This window comes from Salmo salar, chromosome 13, assembly GCF_965601325.2.
Source record: "Salmo salar chromosome 13, fSalSal1, whole genome shotgun sequence".
Classification (NCBI taxonomy): Eukaryota; Metazoa; Chordata; class Actinopteri; order Salmoniformes; family Salmonidae; genus Salmo; species Salmo salar.
This window is the reverse complement of record NC_138303.1, coordinates 18,654,894-18,672,500: the sequence shown is the minus strand read 5'-3', so window position 1 is coordinate 18,672,500 and position 17,607 is coordinate 18,654,894. Positions and strand designations below refer to the sequence as shown.

The 17,607-nt window shown below is 43.7% G+C and overlaps 1 protein-coding gene across 1 annotated transcript in view; it reads left to right on the top strand.

Annotated features, from left to right (window-relative positions):
- LOC106566529 (voltage-dependent calcium channel subunit alpha-2/delta-3) overlaps nt 1-17,607 on the top strand; it is a 332,855-nt gene that overhangs the window by 71,763 nt on the left and 243,485 nt on the right.

Here is a 17,607-nt window from a genome sequence, read left to right as displayed (position 1 = left end):
GGTTCAACATGTTGGGGTTATTAACATGAAGATGACCCAGACCTACAGGTATGTGACAGTAGAAGGTATGCTAGCTCCCAGAGCTAGTGCTTTAGCTTCGTGGGCTAACACAGTCCTGTGCTGCACAGGTGATCTATGGTTCAACATGTTGGGGTTATTAACATGAATATGTCGACCAGAGGAATTGTGTTCTACTGTATGTGATTGAAATAATGCTGGACCACATAAATAGTTATAATATAGGAGAGTGTTTTGAAGATCCACAAACTACATGACTCAGAAGATGACAGTCACCACATAGCCACAGCTAGATAGCTTAGTTTAAATGCAGGAAGGGCAGGAAGAGAGGGAAAAGCATTAGCAATTTCATTCATGTCCGTTTCACTTCACTGGCTAACCCTCTTTTCCCTTCTAAAAATACACCTCAGGGTGCAAGCCCAGAAAGACCCATAATCTGGCCATGTGTCTTGCCACTTTCAAATTAAACCTCTCGTAAACCTCTCACACACACACACACACACACACACACACACACACACACACACACACACACACACACACACACACACACACACACACACACACACACACACACACACACACAAGAGCATGCAGAAATAGACTCAGACATATCTGCATACTCAGTCCAACACAGCTTTTTCTCTACCTCAGCCTCAGTTATGCTTCAAATCCATTTGAGCGGCTTTAGCAGAGAGAGAGCAACTTTAGCATGTGTGCAAGTGTACGAGTGTGTGCTTGTGTGTGTGTGTGTGTGTGTGTCGAGGGGATTGGATTGAAGGGCGAGGTGAATTGAATTTCCAATTCAAGGATTACAAATAGTTTTCCGTTTTTTGGGGGATTTTTTTACACAATATGCACACATTTTTCACATTTGTGTTTTTTAATCAGAAATGATTGCTTATTGGTGCCTTCACGTGTGTAAAATATTATTGTTCTCAGATTTTTTTAATCATAGATTTTAGTTATGTATGGAAATGTTTTCATTTTTGTAAAACGCTATATATTCATTGTTTAGCAGGAATGGAATGTTGGTATCCTGTATATTTGACTGTGATATGTGGTTATTCACCAAGCTATTTTAATGCAGTTACTGTAAGTCACTCTGGATAAGGGCATGTGCTAAAAGATACAAATGTTTTACATACAGATCTCATATCACTGCATTCAATTATTATTACAAAAATGTGTTTAAATGTGTCATTTGGTCTCTTAATACTGACCCTGGTCTCTTAATAATAACCATGGTCTCTTAATAATAACCCTGGTCTCTTAATACTGACCCTGGTCTCTTAATAATAACCCTGGTCTCTTAACACTGACCCTGGTCTCTTAATACTGACCCTGGTCTCTTAATACTGACCCTGGTCTCTTAATACTGACCCTGGTCTTTTAATAATGACCCTGGTCTCTTAATACTGACCCTGGTCTTTTAATACTGACCCTGGTATTTAATAATAACCCTGGTCTCTTAATAATAACCCTGGTTTCTTAATAATAACCCTGGTCTCTTAATAATAACCCTGGTATCTTAATAATAACCCTGGTCTCTTAACACTGACCCTGGTCTCTTAATACTGACCCTGGTCTCTTAATAATGACCCTGGTCTCTTAATAATGACCCTGGTCTCTTAATACTGACCCTGGTCTCTTAATAATAACCCTGGTCTCTTAATACTGACCCTGGTCTCTTAATAATGACCCTGGTCTCTTAATACTGACCCTGGTCTCTTAATAATGACCCTGGTCTCTTAATAATAACCCTGGTCTCTTAATACTGACCCTGGTCTCTTAATAATAACCCTGGTCTCTTAATACTGACCCTGGTCTCTTAATAATAACCCTGGTCTCTTAATACTGACCCTGGTCTCTTAATAATGAACATGGTCTCTTAATAATAACCCTGGTCTCTTAATAATAACCCTGGTCTCTTAATACTGACCCTGGTCTCTTAATACTGACGATGGTCTCTTAATACTGACCCTGGTCTCTTAATACTGACCCTGGTCTCTTAATAATGACCCTGGTCTCTTAATAATAACCCTGGTCTCTTAATAATAACCCTGGTCTCTTAATACTGACCCTGGTCTCTTAATAATAACCCTGGTCTCTTAATACTGACCCTGGTCTCTTCATACTGACCCTGGTCTCTTAATACTGACGATGATCTCTTAATACTGACCCTGGTCTCTTAATACTGACCCTGGTCTCTTAATAATAACCCTGGTCTCTTAATAATAACCCTGGTCTCTTAATACTGACCCTGGTCTCTTAATAATAACCCTGGTCTCTTAATAATAACCCTGGTCTCTTAATAATAACCCTGGTCTCTTAATACTGATCCTGGTCTCTTAATACTGACCCTGGTCTCTTAATACGGACCCTGGTCTCTTAATAATAACCCTGGTCTCTTAATAATAACCCTGGTCTCTTAATAATAACCCTGGTCTCTTAATACTGACCCTAATCTCTTAATAATAACCCTGGTCTCTTAATAATGACCCTGGTCTCTTAATAATGACCCTGGTCTCTTAATAATAACCCTGGTCTCTTAATACTGACCCTGGTCTCTTAATACTGACCCTGGTCTCTTAATAATAACCCTGGTCTCTTAATACTGACCCTGGTCTCTTAATACTGACCCTGGTCTCTTAATAATAACCCTGGTCTCTTAATACTGACCCTGGTATTTTAATAATAACCCTGGTCTCTTAATAATAACCCTGGTCTCTTAATAATAACCCTGGTCTCTTAATACTGACCCTAATCTCTTAATAATAACCCTGGTCTCTTAATAATGACCCTGGTCTCTTAATAATGACCCTGGTCTCTTAATAATAACCCTGGTCTCTTAATACTGACCCTGGTCTCTTAATACTGACCCTGGTCTCTTAATAATAACCCTGGTCTCTTAATACTGACCCTGGTCTCTTAATACTGACCCTGGTCTCTTAATAATAACCCTGGTCTCTTAATACTGACCCTGGTATTTTAATAATAACCCTGGTCTCTTAATAATAACCCTGGTCTCTTAATAATGACCCTGGTCTCTTAATACTGACCCTGGTCTCTTAATAATAACCCTGGTCAAACAGTAATGTTTCATTTGTCTGTTTTATTCGTCCTCTCAGTGTCTGTATCAGTAATGCTTGGTTAGTCCTCTCAGTGTCTGTATCAGTAATGTTTGGTTAGTCCTCTCAGTGTCTGTATCAGTAATGTTTGGTTAGTCCTCTCAGTGTCTGTATCAGTAATGTTTGGTTAGTCCTCTCAGTGTCTGTATCAGTAATGTGTGGTTAGTCCTCTCAGTGTCTGTATCAGTAATGTTTGGTTAGTCCTCTTAGTGTCTGTATCAGTAATGTTTGGTTAGTCCTCTCAGTGTCTGTATCAGTGATGTTTGGTTAGTCCTCTCAGTGTCTGTATCAGTAATGTTTGGTTTGTCCTCTCACTGTCTGTATCAGTAAGGTTTGGTTAGTCCTCTCAGTGTCTGTATCAGTAATGTTTGTTTAGTCCTCTCAGTGTCTGTATCAGTAATGGTTGGTTTGTCCTCTCAGTGTCTGTATCAATAATGTTTGGTTAGTCCTCTCAGTGTCTGTATCAGTAAGGTTTGGTTAGTCCTCTCAGTGTCTGTATCAGTAATGTTTCATTTGTCTGTTTGTTTAGTCCTCTCAGTGTCTGTATCAGTAAGGTTTGTTTAGTCCTCTCAGTGTCTGTATCAGTAATGTTTTGTTTGTCCTCTCAGTGTCTGTATCAGTAATGTTTGGTTAGTCCTCTCAGTGTCTGTATCAGTAAGGTTTGGTTAGTCCTCTCAGTGTCTGTATCAATAATGTTTGGTTAGTCCTCTCAGTGTCTGTATCAGTAAGGTTTGGTTAGTCCTCTTAGTGTCTGTATCAGTAATGTTTCATTTGTCTGTTTGTTTAGTCCTCTCAGTGTCTGTATCAGTAAGGTTTGTTTAGTCCTCTCAGTGTCTGTATCAGTAATGTTTTGTTTGTCCTCTCAGTGTCTGTATCAGTAATGTTTGGTTAGTCCTCTCAGTGTCTGTATCAGTAAGGTTTGGTTAGTCCTCTCAGTGTCTGTATCAGTAATGCTTGGTTAGTCCTCTCAGTGTCTGTATCAGTAATGCTTGGTTAGTCCTCTCAGTGTCTGTATCAGTAATGTTTGGTTTGTCCTCTCAGTGTCTGTATCAGTAATGTTTGTTTAGTCCTCTCAGTGTCTGTATCAGTGATGTTTGTTTAGTCCTCTCAGTGTCTGTATCAGTAATGCTTGGTTTGTCCTCTCAGTGTCTGTATCAGTAATGCTTGGTTAGTCCTCTCAGTGTCTGTATCAGTAATGTTTGGTTTGTCCTCTCAGTGTCTGTATCAGTGATGTTTGTTTAGTCCTCTCAGTGTCTGTATCAGTGAGTGTGATGGGTTTCAGGCTGTTAGTGTCGAGGGCAGCAGCAGTAGTTTATGGGTGTAATTATTTGGCAGAGATGAGCTCAGTAAAGTGAGGACTGTTGTTTCAATTGATTGACAGGGCTAGAGGTTTGATAGTATGACGCTCCCTCTCTCAGTACCCATTGGAAACAGTCAAACAGAATGTTCTTATCAGACTACCGGGGCGGCAGGTAGCCTAGTGGTTAGAGCGTTGGACTTATAACCGAAAGGTTGCAAGGTCCAATTCCCATTCTGCGAAATTAAAAATCTGTTGTTCTGCTCCGGAACAAGGCAGTTAACCCACTGTTCATAGGCCATCATTGAAAAGAAGAATTTGTTCTTAACTGACTTACCTAGTTAAATAAAATAATACATGCTCCATTGCAGTTTCATTGATGTCTAAGTAATGTTTTAAAACGGAAAAATTAAAACGAGTTCTCTTATTGGACATGGTCAACTACTCCCCACATTGACACCCCCCCCCCCCCCCCCCCCCCCCCGCCCTCGACTCTCACTTACCTTACCTGCCACTCCCCCTATGGACATTATTTATTCTGCTGCTCCCCCTATGGACATTATTTATCCTGCTGCTCCCCCCTTCTACTCCCTCTATGGACATTATTTATCCTGCTGCTCCCCCCCTTCTACTCCCTCTATGGACATTATTTATCCTGCTGCTCCCCCCTTCTACTCCCTCTATGGACATTATTTATCCTGCTGCTCCCCCTTCTACTCCCTCTATGGACATTATTTATCCTGCTGCTCCCCCTTCTACTCCCTCTATGGACATTATTTATCCTGCTGCCCCCCCCCCTTCTACTCCCCCTATGGACATTATTTATCCTGCTGCTCCCCCCCTTCTACTCCCTCTATGGACATTATTTATCCTGCTGCTCCCCCCCTTCTACTCCATCTATGGACATTATTTATCATGCTGCTCCCCCTTCTACTCCCTCTATGGACATTATTTATCCTGCTGCTCCCCCCTTCTACTCCCTCTATGGACATTATTTATCCTGCTGCTCCCCCCCTTCTACTCCCTCTATGGACATTATTTATCCTGCTGCTCCCCCCCTTCTACTCCCTCTATGGACATTATTTATCCTGCTGCTCCCCCTTCTACTCCCTCTATGGACATTATTTATCCTGCTGCTCCCCCCTTCTACTCCCTCTATGGACATTATTTATCCTGCTGCTCCCCCCCTTCTACTCCCTCTATGGACATTCTATATCCTGCTGCTCCCCCCTTCTACTCCCCCTATGGACATTATTTATCCTGCTGCTCCCCCCCTTCTACTCCCCCTATGGACATTATTTATCCTGCTGCTCCCCCCCTTCTACTCCCTCTATGGACATTATTTATCCTGCTGCTCCCCCCCTTCTACTCCCCCTATGGACATGATTTATCCTGCTGCTCCCCCCTTCTACTCCATCTATGGACATTCCCCCCCTGCTCTCGACTCTCACTTACCTTACCTGCTACTCCCCCTATGGACATTATTTATCCTGCTGCTCCCCCCCTTCTACTCCCCCTATGGACATTATTTATCCTGCTGCTCCCCCTTCTACTCCCTCTATGGACATTATTTATCCTGCTGCTCCCCCCTTCTACTCCATCTATGGACATTATTTATCCTGCTGCTCCCCCCCCTTCTACTCCCTCTATGGACATTATTTATCCTGCTGCTCCCCCCTTCTACTCCATCTATGGACATTATTTATCCTGCTGCTCCCCCCCCTTCTACTCCCTCTATGGACATTATTTATCCTGCTGCTCCCCCCTTCTACTCCATCTATGGACATTATTTATCCTGCTGCTCCCCCCCTTCTACTCCCTCTATGGACATTATTTATCCTGCTGCTCCCCCCTTCCACTCCCTCTATGGACATTATGTATCCTGCTGCTCCCCCCTTCTACTCCCCCTATGGACATGATTTATCCTGCTGCTCCCCCCCTTCTACTCCATCTATGGACATTCCACCCCCCAACAGTCTTTACTCTGTCCCCACCCCAACGACATTCATCACTGTTGCAGTTGTTAATATGTATATTATTACTTTTTTGTTTTTATTTCACTCAATGGTCATTCTGCTGCTCCCCCTATGGTCATTCCCCCCACCCCCTCAATGGTCATTCTGCTGCTCCCCCTATGGTCATTCCCCCCACCCCCTCAATGGTCATTCTGCTGCTCCCCCTATGGTCATTCCCCCCAGCCCCTCAATGATCATTCTGCTGCTCCCCCTATGGTCATTCCCCCCACCCCCTCAATTATGACAACAGAGCGGAAATACAGCTTTTGATGACTTTTTTGGGCATCATCACTGCTACTGTTGTTATTATGTATATAGTGCTATTTCTATTATAATATTTTCACTGTACCCTGCAATCACACCTGCAACCCTGTACATGTGACCACAGTAATAAACAATCTGAATCTGAGTTGATCTCCCGTTCTCTTCAGTTTTGTGCCTTAACACGACCTAGCTCTGGTCACTACTAAAGAACGACCCAGCTCTGGTCACTACTAAAGAACGACCCAGCTTTGGTCACTACTAAAGAACGACCCAGCTCTGGTCACTACTAAAGAACGACCCAGCTCTGGTCACTACTAAAGAACGACCCAGCTTTGGTCACTACTAAAGAACGACCCAGCTCTGGTCACTACTAAAGAACGACCCAGCTCTGGTCACTACTAAAGAACGACCCAGCTCTGGTCACTACTAAAGAACGACCCAGCTCTGGTCACTACTAAAGAACGACCCAGCTCTGGTCACTACTAAAGAACGACCCAGCTCTGGTCACTACTAAAGAACGACCCAGCTCTGGTCACTACTAAAGAACGACCCAGCTCTGGTCACTACTAAAGAACGACCCAGCTCTGGTCACTACTAAAGAACGACCCAGCTCTGGTCACTACTAAAGAACGACCCAGCTCTGGTCACTACTAAAGAACGACCCAGCTCTGGTCACTACTAAAGAACGACCCAGCTCTGGTCACTACTAAAGAATTACAGGTAGCCTACATTGACATCAGATCATTTCTTGAAACTTGATGTCAATTCTGCCAGTGATGATTCCATTTTACTTACGTACTCCCATCAGCCATTTTGAGATTCAAGCCATTCAACACAGGTAGGCAGGTAGGTACTGTAGGTAGTTATGGGTCCGTTGTTGCCATGGTGACAGCCCAGTGATGTGTAATTGCGTGCTGACTGTTCAGAGGTAATGGAGATGATGGAGGGAGGGTAATGTGTGTGTCTAAGCAGAGATAATGACAGGTCATGTAATGTAGTCCTCATATCATTATCACCTGGTCCCCTGAGATGGGGACTATCTGGGATCAGATACGATCAATACAGTCGGATTCCATAGTGGATGAATGTATCGACCAGTTTGTTGTCCAAAACTCAGGGTTTTGATTTTGTGTGTGTGTGTGTGTGTGTGTGTGTGTGTGTGTGTGTGTGTGTGTGTGTGTGTGTGTGTGTGTGTGTGTGTGTGTGTGTGTGTGTGTGTGTGTGTGTGTGTGGTGCTGTTAAATCAGAAGGTTGTTTGTCAGTGCTTTTGAGTGCTGTAAAAGTGGGAGGCTGATCACTAGAAAAATACTTTGTTTTCGGACGTTAGAAAAGGTGCTGAGAACGTGTATATGTACCTTCCTGAGTGTTCACAGCCGGAGGGGGCTGCTTCGACCACTATACCACAGCAGTTCACAGTGCTCTAGCAAGCCGTGAGAATACTAGAAGATACTTGATGGTAATAGGGCATGGTTTTTTATTATCTTGTTTTAAGCCTTCCCCTAACCACAGCCCTAACCTTAACCACTAGTAATAAACCCTAGCCTGTTAACCTTTGAGTTGTTTCTGTTTTAACGCTGTACCCATGTGGAATTAACCCTGTAACCATATGGAATTAACCCTGTAACTATGCAGAATTTACCCTGTAACTATGCAGAATTAACCCTGTAACTACGCAGAATTAACCCTGTAACTATGCAGAATTAACCCTGTAACTATGCAGAATTAACCCTGTAACTATGCAGAATTAACCCTGTAACTATGCAGAATTAACCCTGTAACTACGCAGAATTAACGCGTAAAAAATAGACATTCATCCATAATACGTCAGTTTGGAAGGGAAACTATGAGATCTTGTTGCAAGCAGAGCTAGGACAGTGTGTTTGTCTCTAATTGCGTATTGAACTTTCTGAATGTGTAATTAAATGGTTGGGTTCCCTACTCGGTAGAGATCAGAACTTGTGTGTGTGTGTGTGTGTGTGTGTGTGTGTGTGTGTGTGTCTGTGTGTGTGTGTGTGTGTGTGTGTGTGTGTGTGTGTGTGTGTGTGTGTGTGTGTCTGTGTGTGTGTGTGTGTGTGTGTGTGTGTGTGTGTGTGTGTGTGTGTGTGTGTGTGTGTGTGTGTGTGTGTGTGTGTGTGTGTGTGTGTGTGTGTGTGTGTGTGTGTGCATGCCTGTGTGTGTAATGTAACTGTGTGCGTGTGTACGTGCGTAGCCCTGACAGTGGCATTTCAGATCTGGCTCTCCTGCTGAACACACTGAATAGATAGTAATTATCACCAGCCATGCTAAAAATACCCCTTCCCATCCCTGCTGTAGGGTGAAGCCTCTTCCATCGCTATTTGGCTTTATTATAAATTGTTTGTGCTTTTTGGTTATTGGATACATATTTGGCTGGCAGCAGTTTGATATAAATTTCCTTATCTTGCCTATCCAGAGCTCTCTCTCTCCCATGTGGAACCAGCGGGGTAATCTGCTCCCATTCTGATTTTCTCCCTCAGTCAGTGTTCATGCAAATGGTCATGCTCCACCCCTCCTGCCCTCTGCAGCCAATCAAATCTCTCCCTCAAGTTGAATATGTGGTAATTACCCAATCACCGACTCGTGTGACAGAACTGGGACCAATCGAGTGGGACTGAAATGGTGTCTGAGTCGTAGTCATCAAACAGTAGCTTCCTTCCTACTGTGTGAATGTTTGGCAGGAGTGTTTTGAGAGGCAATCCCCTCACCCTCTGCTGTGTTCTCCCTGTCTTCCTGCCAGTTTAGATAATTCCCCCTCCTCCCCTGGCTTCTGATAGCCAATCACTGTTCTCCCTGACTTATGATAGCCAATCACTGTCCTCTCTGACTTATGATAGCCAATCAAAAGCCCCACTCAGCAAGGCCAAATTAGATTTTCGTGGGGAGAATGTGAATTGTTCACTCCTCGCATCCTTTCTCCTCTCTTCTCGCCTCCTTCTCAAAACCCATTGCATGAGAAAGCCAGAGTTCCCTCCCGTATGAACTTCTCCTCCAATGGGTTTTGAGAAGGAGCGAGGAGAGAGGACACAAGGAGTATGCAATTGAGATTCTCCCATGATCGGTGTTTGGGTATCAGCATGGGGGAAATAGGGGAGGAGTAGAGGGATGGAGGGATGGAGGGATGGATGAGACATATATTACACCTTTCAAACCAAGGCGTTTATTTAGCTAACTTTAGCATCCCTGTCGAAACCGATCTAGTCATGATTGTGGTGTAAAGTTCTTCCTACGGCTTAGTATGAAATGTAGCCGTAATGCTAAGGCGGCATTGGCACGTGCTATGCTCTTAAGCTGTTGATGGTTGCTAGGCAGCGCCCGTTACTACTATCCTCCTGGCAGTTCTAAACTTTGCGAAGCATGTCACATCACCCATCTCATCGCATAGTCCACCACATGCACTGTTTATCTCAACCACAACTGGATGCAGGGGCGCAACTTTCACTGGGACGGGGGGACATGTTCAAGGAATAGTCTTAATGCGTGTGGTCAACTAATTCAGCACCGTTTTGTGCTGCTTTAAGACAATCCTGGGGACTCATCTTGATAAATATAACAGTAAAAAATACAATTCATATTTTTACCACACATCATGAGTGACGGCAACGTTTGGTTAGTTTGGTTACCTTGGGCTCGTTTTCAAAATATCAATTTTGATTATATGACAGCGGTTCCAAACGTTGCCGTCACTCATGATGTGTGGTAAAAATATGAATTGTATTTTTTACTGTTATATTTAATGATATTCTTAGCCTATTCTAAAAGGCTGTATATGTGTTTTGATTGTGATCAGGGTAGCCTAGCGTGTCTTGTCTGTTTAATGAACAAAATCACTATTGATTTCATGTTCATTACGTAGCCATTTAGAATATAGGCTGCACAGACCAGCAACATAATATACCCTTCATTTTATTAGTCCTAAAGGTTTTTTTTAGAACCTACCTAAAATGAATTAATAATGGTGTACATTCAATGGATTTATTAACATAGACATCCATCCACATCGCCCACGTCTACTCCTACTCCTAACCTTGCCGGCGTGTGCATGGGAGATATAAAAGGCTTATCCCGGCAAGAACGTCATAAAAAATGGGACTGTTTGAATTGCGTTCTAAAAAACATTACTTGATTATGTTTTTTTACTGGGCAACATACCGTAAAGTCTGTTTGTATAGTGTATTATATATAAGTAGATTTAGGAAGGATTGACTTGGTGACCATAGAGCCCTTCTCTGTTCAGGAAAATAGTATTTCTACAGGCTACCTGTTCTATTCCTCCTCCAGCCCGTGTGGTGTGTATTGTTGATGGTGTGGAGATGGGAATGTTTAAACCATTCATTCAGCGAATGGCCTTCCTTGTCTGCAGGAATACACACACACACACACACACACACACACACACACACACACACACACACACACACACACACACACACACACACACACACACACACACACACACACACACACACACACACACACACACACACACCTCCTTCCAACTAATCTATCTCACCCACTAGGTGACTCGACAGGAGAATGGATTCTTTAGCGGAGCTTCTCTTTCTCTTCCTTTGTCTCTCGTTCTCTTCCTCTCTCCCTTTCCTAGGGTTGCGAAATTCAGAGAAATTTCAATAAATTCCCTGGTTTTCCCAAAATTCCGGTTAGAGGATACCCGGAATGTGGAGGGAATAAGCAGGAAATCAGGAATCCTCCAACCAGGATCTCTGGAAGACCAGGGAATTTATTGAAATTTCCCCACATTTTTGTAACCTTTTTGTAACCTCTCTTCACTCCTTTTGCCCATTTCATTCTGTGTTTTAAATCATTTTTATTTTCACTTATAAAGTATGCAATACCATTTTCTTTTAGAAGAGAATAAAGAAGGGAGAGCAGTTGCATTACAGTGTAGGATGATGTGCTATATATGGTGTTGTTTTATACCATGACATATTATTCAGATCTGCATAATATGATCGCCATGTTTAAAATTCATGTTGCAGAATGATTTGCAGAGCGGAAATAGCTCAGTTATGATTAACATGAAAGCTTGTCTCATTCCATTATAGATGAGCTTCTAGAATGTCAGAAGACCTTAACAAATACACCAGAGAAACCATTGGGAACACAGCTACATGTTATTTGACATCATGGGTGTAATGGCAGAGGATGCTGAAATGTTTTTACAATGTGATTCATGCCTACAAGCTTTTGGAAGGCTTCACTAGCTGAGGTAAACAGTTATTGTGTTGACACAGGAAGTATGTGTTTCTCACTTTTCCTAAACTTCCAAATGTTTCAGTTTTCACAGAAACCCAGACCAGTCCATGGCTCTGAGCTGTTTACCATAGTTATTTACATTTGTACCTGTCCCCTGGGCTATTTACTGCTCTCAGTTTCACACCCAGGGAATCACAGGTCCCAGATACACACACCGTGACGAGTGGAGGAGGAGGGAGGAGAGGAGAGAGAGAAGAAGGGCGAGGGGGGAGATAGAACAGGAGAGGTGAGGTGGAGGGGGGACAGGACAGGCGGTGAGTGGAGGGGAGGGGAGAAGAGAGGAGAGGAGAAAAGACAAGGCAGAGAGCGTATGAGAATGTGGGAAAGGAGAGGAGGGAAATGAAGGAGATTGGAGAAGAGTGGTGAGGAGAGGAGAGGAGAGGTGAGGAGAGGAGAGGTTAAAATCAACGCTTTAGGCTGTTGTGTCATGGTTAACACTCTGGATCAAAGACAGCCACCTTATCTTTCACCCCGAGGCTGTTGAGTGTGTGTGTGTGCGTGTCTATATGTTGTGTGTGTGTGTATGTATGTGTGTGTGTGTGTGTGTGTGTGTGTGTGTGTGTGTGTGTGTGTGTGTGTGTGTGTGTGTGTGTGTGTGTAATTTAAGTTCTAGGTGAGACGTTTGTTGTCAAGGAGGGAAAGGGAGCAGAGAGATTTCTCGAAATTCCCAAACGTTTTTACTTTCACAGGAGCCAACCGACAATATAGCCTGAGGTTTGTCTTTTTAAATGCTAAATTAAAAGATGAACATGGACACACTTTCTACTTCTCTGTCAACTCTCCTCCCTCCCTCCCTCCCTCCCTCCCTCCCTCCCTCCCTCCCTCCCTCCCTCCCTCCCTCCCTCCCTCCCTCCCTCCCTCCCTCCCTCCCTCCCTCCCTCCCTCCCTCCCTCCCTCCCTCCCTCCCCTCAATATCTTTCACTGTCTCCCTCTTCTCATCTGTATGAGTGGGTGTTGATAGGACATCAACCATTACGTGCTGTGATAAGGGACTGCATTAGTGGGGAATGAGTGTGTCTGCGTGTGTGTGGGACTGCATTAGTGGTGTCTGCGTGTGTGGGCGTGTGTGCGCGTGTGTGGGACTGCATTAGTGGTGAATGAGTGTGTCTGCGTGTGTGGGCGTGTGTGTGCGCGTGTGTGGGACTGCATTAGAGACACAGGGGAAACCTTCACTGTGCAGAGTCAGGGATCCTATCTCTCCTTACTGAAGGCCAGCTGATGAGTGCATTTTTTTTATCACTATTTAAACCCACACGCTGTGAATTTAAACTAGTCAATTAGAGATGGCATCAATTATGCATCAATGTTGATGTTTCTTTTACCTGGGAAATTCTGTAACAGCCCTGAGACAACAGATTTTACCTGGGACATTCTGTAACAGCCCTGAGACAACAGATTTTACCTGGGACATTCTGTAACAGCCCTGAGACAACAGATTTTACCTGGGACATTCTGTAACAGCCCTGAGACAACAGATTTTACCTGGGACATTCTGTAACAGCCCTGAGACAGCAGATTGTACCTGGGATATTCTGTAACAGCGCTGAGACAACAGATTTTACCTGGGATATTCTGTAACAGCCCTGAGACAGCAGATTGTACCTGGGATATTCTGTAACAGCCCTGAGACAACAGATTATACCTGGATTTCTGTAACAGCCCTGAGACAACAGATTTTACCTGGGATATTCTGTAACAGCCCTGAGACAACAGATTGTTCCTGGGATATTCTGTAACAGCCCTGAGACAACAGATTTTACCTGGGATATTCTGTAACAGTCCTGAGACAGCAGATTTTACCTGGGATATTCTGTAACAGCCCTGAGACAGCAGATTGTACCTGGGATATTCTGTAACAGCCCTGAGACAACAGATTGTACCTGGGATATTCTGTAACAGCCCTGAGACAGCAGATTGTACCTGGGATATTCTGTAACAGCCCTGAGACAACAGATTGTACCTGGGATATTCTGTAACAGCCCTGAGACAACAGATTGTACCTGGGATATTCTGTAACAGCACTGAGACAGCAGATTTTACCTGGGATATTCTGTAACAGCCCTGAGACAGCAGATTTTACCTGGGATATTCTGTAACAGCCCTGAGACAACAGATTTTACCTGGGATATTCTGTAACAGCCCTGAGACAACAGATTTTACCTGGGATATTCTGTAACAGCCCTGAGACAACAGATTTTACCTGGGATATTCTGTAACAGCCCTGAGACAACAGATTGTACCTGGGATATTCTGTAACAGCCCTGAGACAGCAGATTGTACCTGGATTTCTGTAACAGCCCTGAGACAACAGATTTTACCTGGGATATTCTGTAACAGCCCTGAGACAGCAGATTGTACCTGGGATATTCTGTAACAGCCCTGAGACAGCAGATTGTACCTGGGATATTCTGTAACAGCCCTGAGACAACAGATTTTACCTGGGATATTCTGTAACAGCCCTGAGACAGCAGATTGTACCTGGGATATTCTGTAACAGCCCTGAGACAGCAGATTTTACCTGGGATATTCTGTAACAGCCCTGAGACAACAGATTTTACCTGGGATATTCTGTAACAGCCCTGAGACAACAGATTGTACCTGGGATATTCTGTAACAGCCCTGAGACAGCAGATTGTACCTGGATTTCTGTAACAGCCCTGAGACAACAGATTTTACCTGGGATATTCTGTAACAGCCCTGAGACAGCAGATTGTACCTGGGATATTCTGTAACAGCCCTGAGACAACAGATTGTACCTGGGATATTCTGTAACAGCCCTGAGACAACATATTTTACCTGGGATATTCTGTAACAGCACTGAGACAACAGATTTTACCTGTGATATTCTTGAACAGCCCTGAGACAGCAGATTTTAACTGGGATATTCTGTAACAGCCCTGAGACAGCAGATTTTACCTGGGATATTCTGTAACAGCCCTGAGACAGCAGATTGTACCTGGGATATTCTGTAACAGCCCTGAGACAGCAGATTGTACCTGGGATATTCTGTAACAGCCCTGAGACAACAGATTGTACCTGGGATATTCTGTAACAGCCCTGAGACAACAGATTGTACCTGTCCTCTAGCTATTTATTTGTATTATTTTCTCTCACTCTTTCTCTGTCTCTCTCGCACACACACACACACACACACACACACACACACACACACACACACACACACACACACACACACACACACACACAAACACACACACACACACACACACACACACACCACACACACACACACACACACACACACATACAGACACACAGACACACACACACAAACACTTTTTTAGGAGCAGTGTTCCGTGGTTGTTGTGTCTCTAAGCTGAATCAATAGTAATTGTTTGTCTCATCATCGTCCCAGCAGCCAGAGGCCAAATAGAGCTTTAGGTTCATAAAGCTGGGCCTGCAGCTGATAACCAGAGCTAAAGACAAGTCAAGCACTGTCTGTGTGGTTATACAGACAGAGAGAGAGAGAGAGAGAGACAGCATACAGACAGAGAGAGAGAAAGAAAGAAAGAGAGAGAGAGACAACAGACAGACAGAGAAAGCGAGAGACAACAGACAGACAGAGAGAGAGAGAAAGACAGCAGACAGACAGAGAGAGAAAGACAGCAGACAGACAGCGCGCGAGAGAGAGAGTAGACAGACAGAGAGAGAGACAGAAGACTGACAGAGAAAGCGAGAGAGAGTAGACAGACAGAGAGAGAGAGACAGAAGACTGACAGAGAGAGAGAAAGAAAGAAAGAGAGAGACAACAGACAGACAGAGAAAGCGAGAGACAACAGACAGACAGAGAGAGAGAGAAAGACAGCAGACAGACAGCACGAGAGAGAGAGTAGACAGACAGAGAGCGAGAGAGACAGAAGACTGACAGAGAAAGCGAGAGAGAGAGAGGGACTGCTTATTTAGTTTCCCTTTTGTACTTTAACCATTTCTACATCGTTACTGTAAATATACTTAATATAACACTGTATATATATATATATATATATATATATATATATATATATATATATATATATATATATATATATATATATATAATATGACATTTGTAATGTCTTTATTCTTTTGGAACTTCTGTGAGTGTAATGTTTACTGTTTATTTCACGTTTGTATATTATCTACTTCACTTGCTTTGGCAAGTGGAGATGGAGTGGGCAGGTGGAGGTGGAGTAGGCAGGTGGAGGTGGAGTGGGCAGGTGGAAGTGGAATGGGCAGGTGGAGGTGGAGTGGGCAGGTGGAGATGGAGGGGGCAGAGAGCAGGTTGAGGTGGAGGGGGCAGGTGGAAGTGGAGCTGGAGGGGCAAGGAGTAGGTGGAGGGGACAGGTGGAGTTGAAGGGGGCAGGTGGAGGTGAAGGGGCAGTTAGAGGTGGAGGGGGCAGGTGGAGGCAGAGGGGACAGGTGGAGGTGAAGGGGGCAGGTGGAAGTGGAGCTGGAGGGGCAAGGAGTAGGTGGAGGGGACAGGTGGAGTTGAAGGGGGCAGGTGGAGGTGAAGGGGCAGTTGGAGGTGAGGGGCAGTTGAGGTGGAGGGGGCAGGTGGAGGTGGAGGGGACAGGTGGAGGTGAAGGGGGCAGGTGGAGGTGGAGGGGGCAGGTGAAGTAGACAACCTAAACAGTATATTTTACCTCTCAGCTCCCCTATCAAATAGAAAAAAACAAGCAGAAAACCCAAGAAAATTAATAACAATGACAAATGGTTTGATTAAGAAAGCAACAACCTAAGAAATAAATTTGAGTCCCAGAAAACTTGAGCATACACCTTCATTTTGGTGAATCACTAAAACAATACAGAAATACGCTACGGAAAAAGAAGGAACAGCACATCAGAAATCAGCTCAATCTAATTGAAAAATCCATAGAATCTAACCACTTATGGGAAAATGCTAAGCAAACAACACGAAGAGTTATCTATCCAAAATGGAGATGTATGGATAAACCACTTCTCCAATGTTTTTGGCTCTATAACAAAGAACAAACAGCCAAAACATATACATGATCAAATACAAAAAATCGAATAAACTATTAAAAACTGCCAGAACCCACTGGATTCTCCAATTACATTGAATAAACTACAGGACAAAATATAAACCCTCCAAACCAGAAAGGCCTTTGGTGTTGATGGTATATTTAAATGGAATTATATTATAGGCTGTACTGTCACGGACGTGATGAGAGACGGACCAAGGCGCAGCGTGATTGGAGTTCCACATCTTTTATTACTGTGAAACTTAAACAAACCAAGAAACGAACAACGACCGTGAAGTACCGTAGTGCTACATGCACTCACTCAAAACAATATCCCACAAAACACAGGTGGGAAAAAGCCTACCTAAATATGATCCCCAATTAGAGGCAACGATTACCAGCTACCTCTAATTGGGAACCATACAGCTCACCAACATAGAAATACAATGGCTAGAACACTCCCTAGTCACACTCTGACCTAAACACCATAGAGAACCAAGGGCTCTCTATGGTCAGGGCGTGACATGTACAGACCACAAATTCCAATTGGCTATAGTTAAACTCTTTAACATCATCCTTAGCTCTGGTATCTTCCCCAATATTTAGAA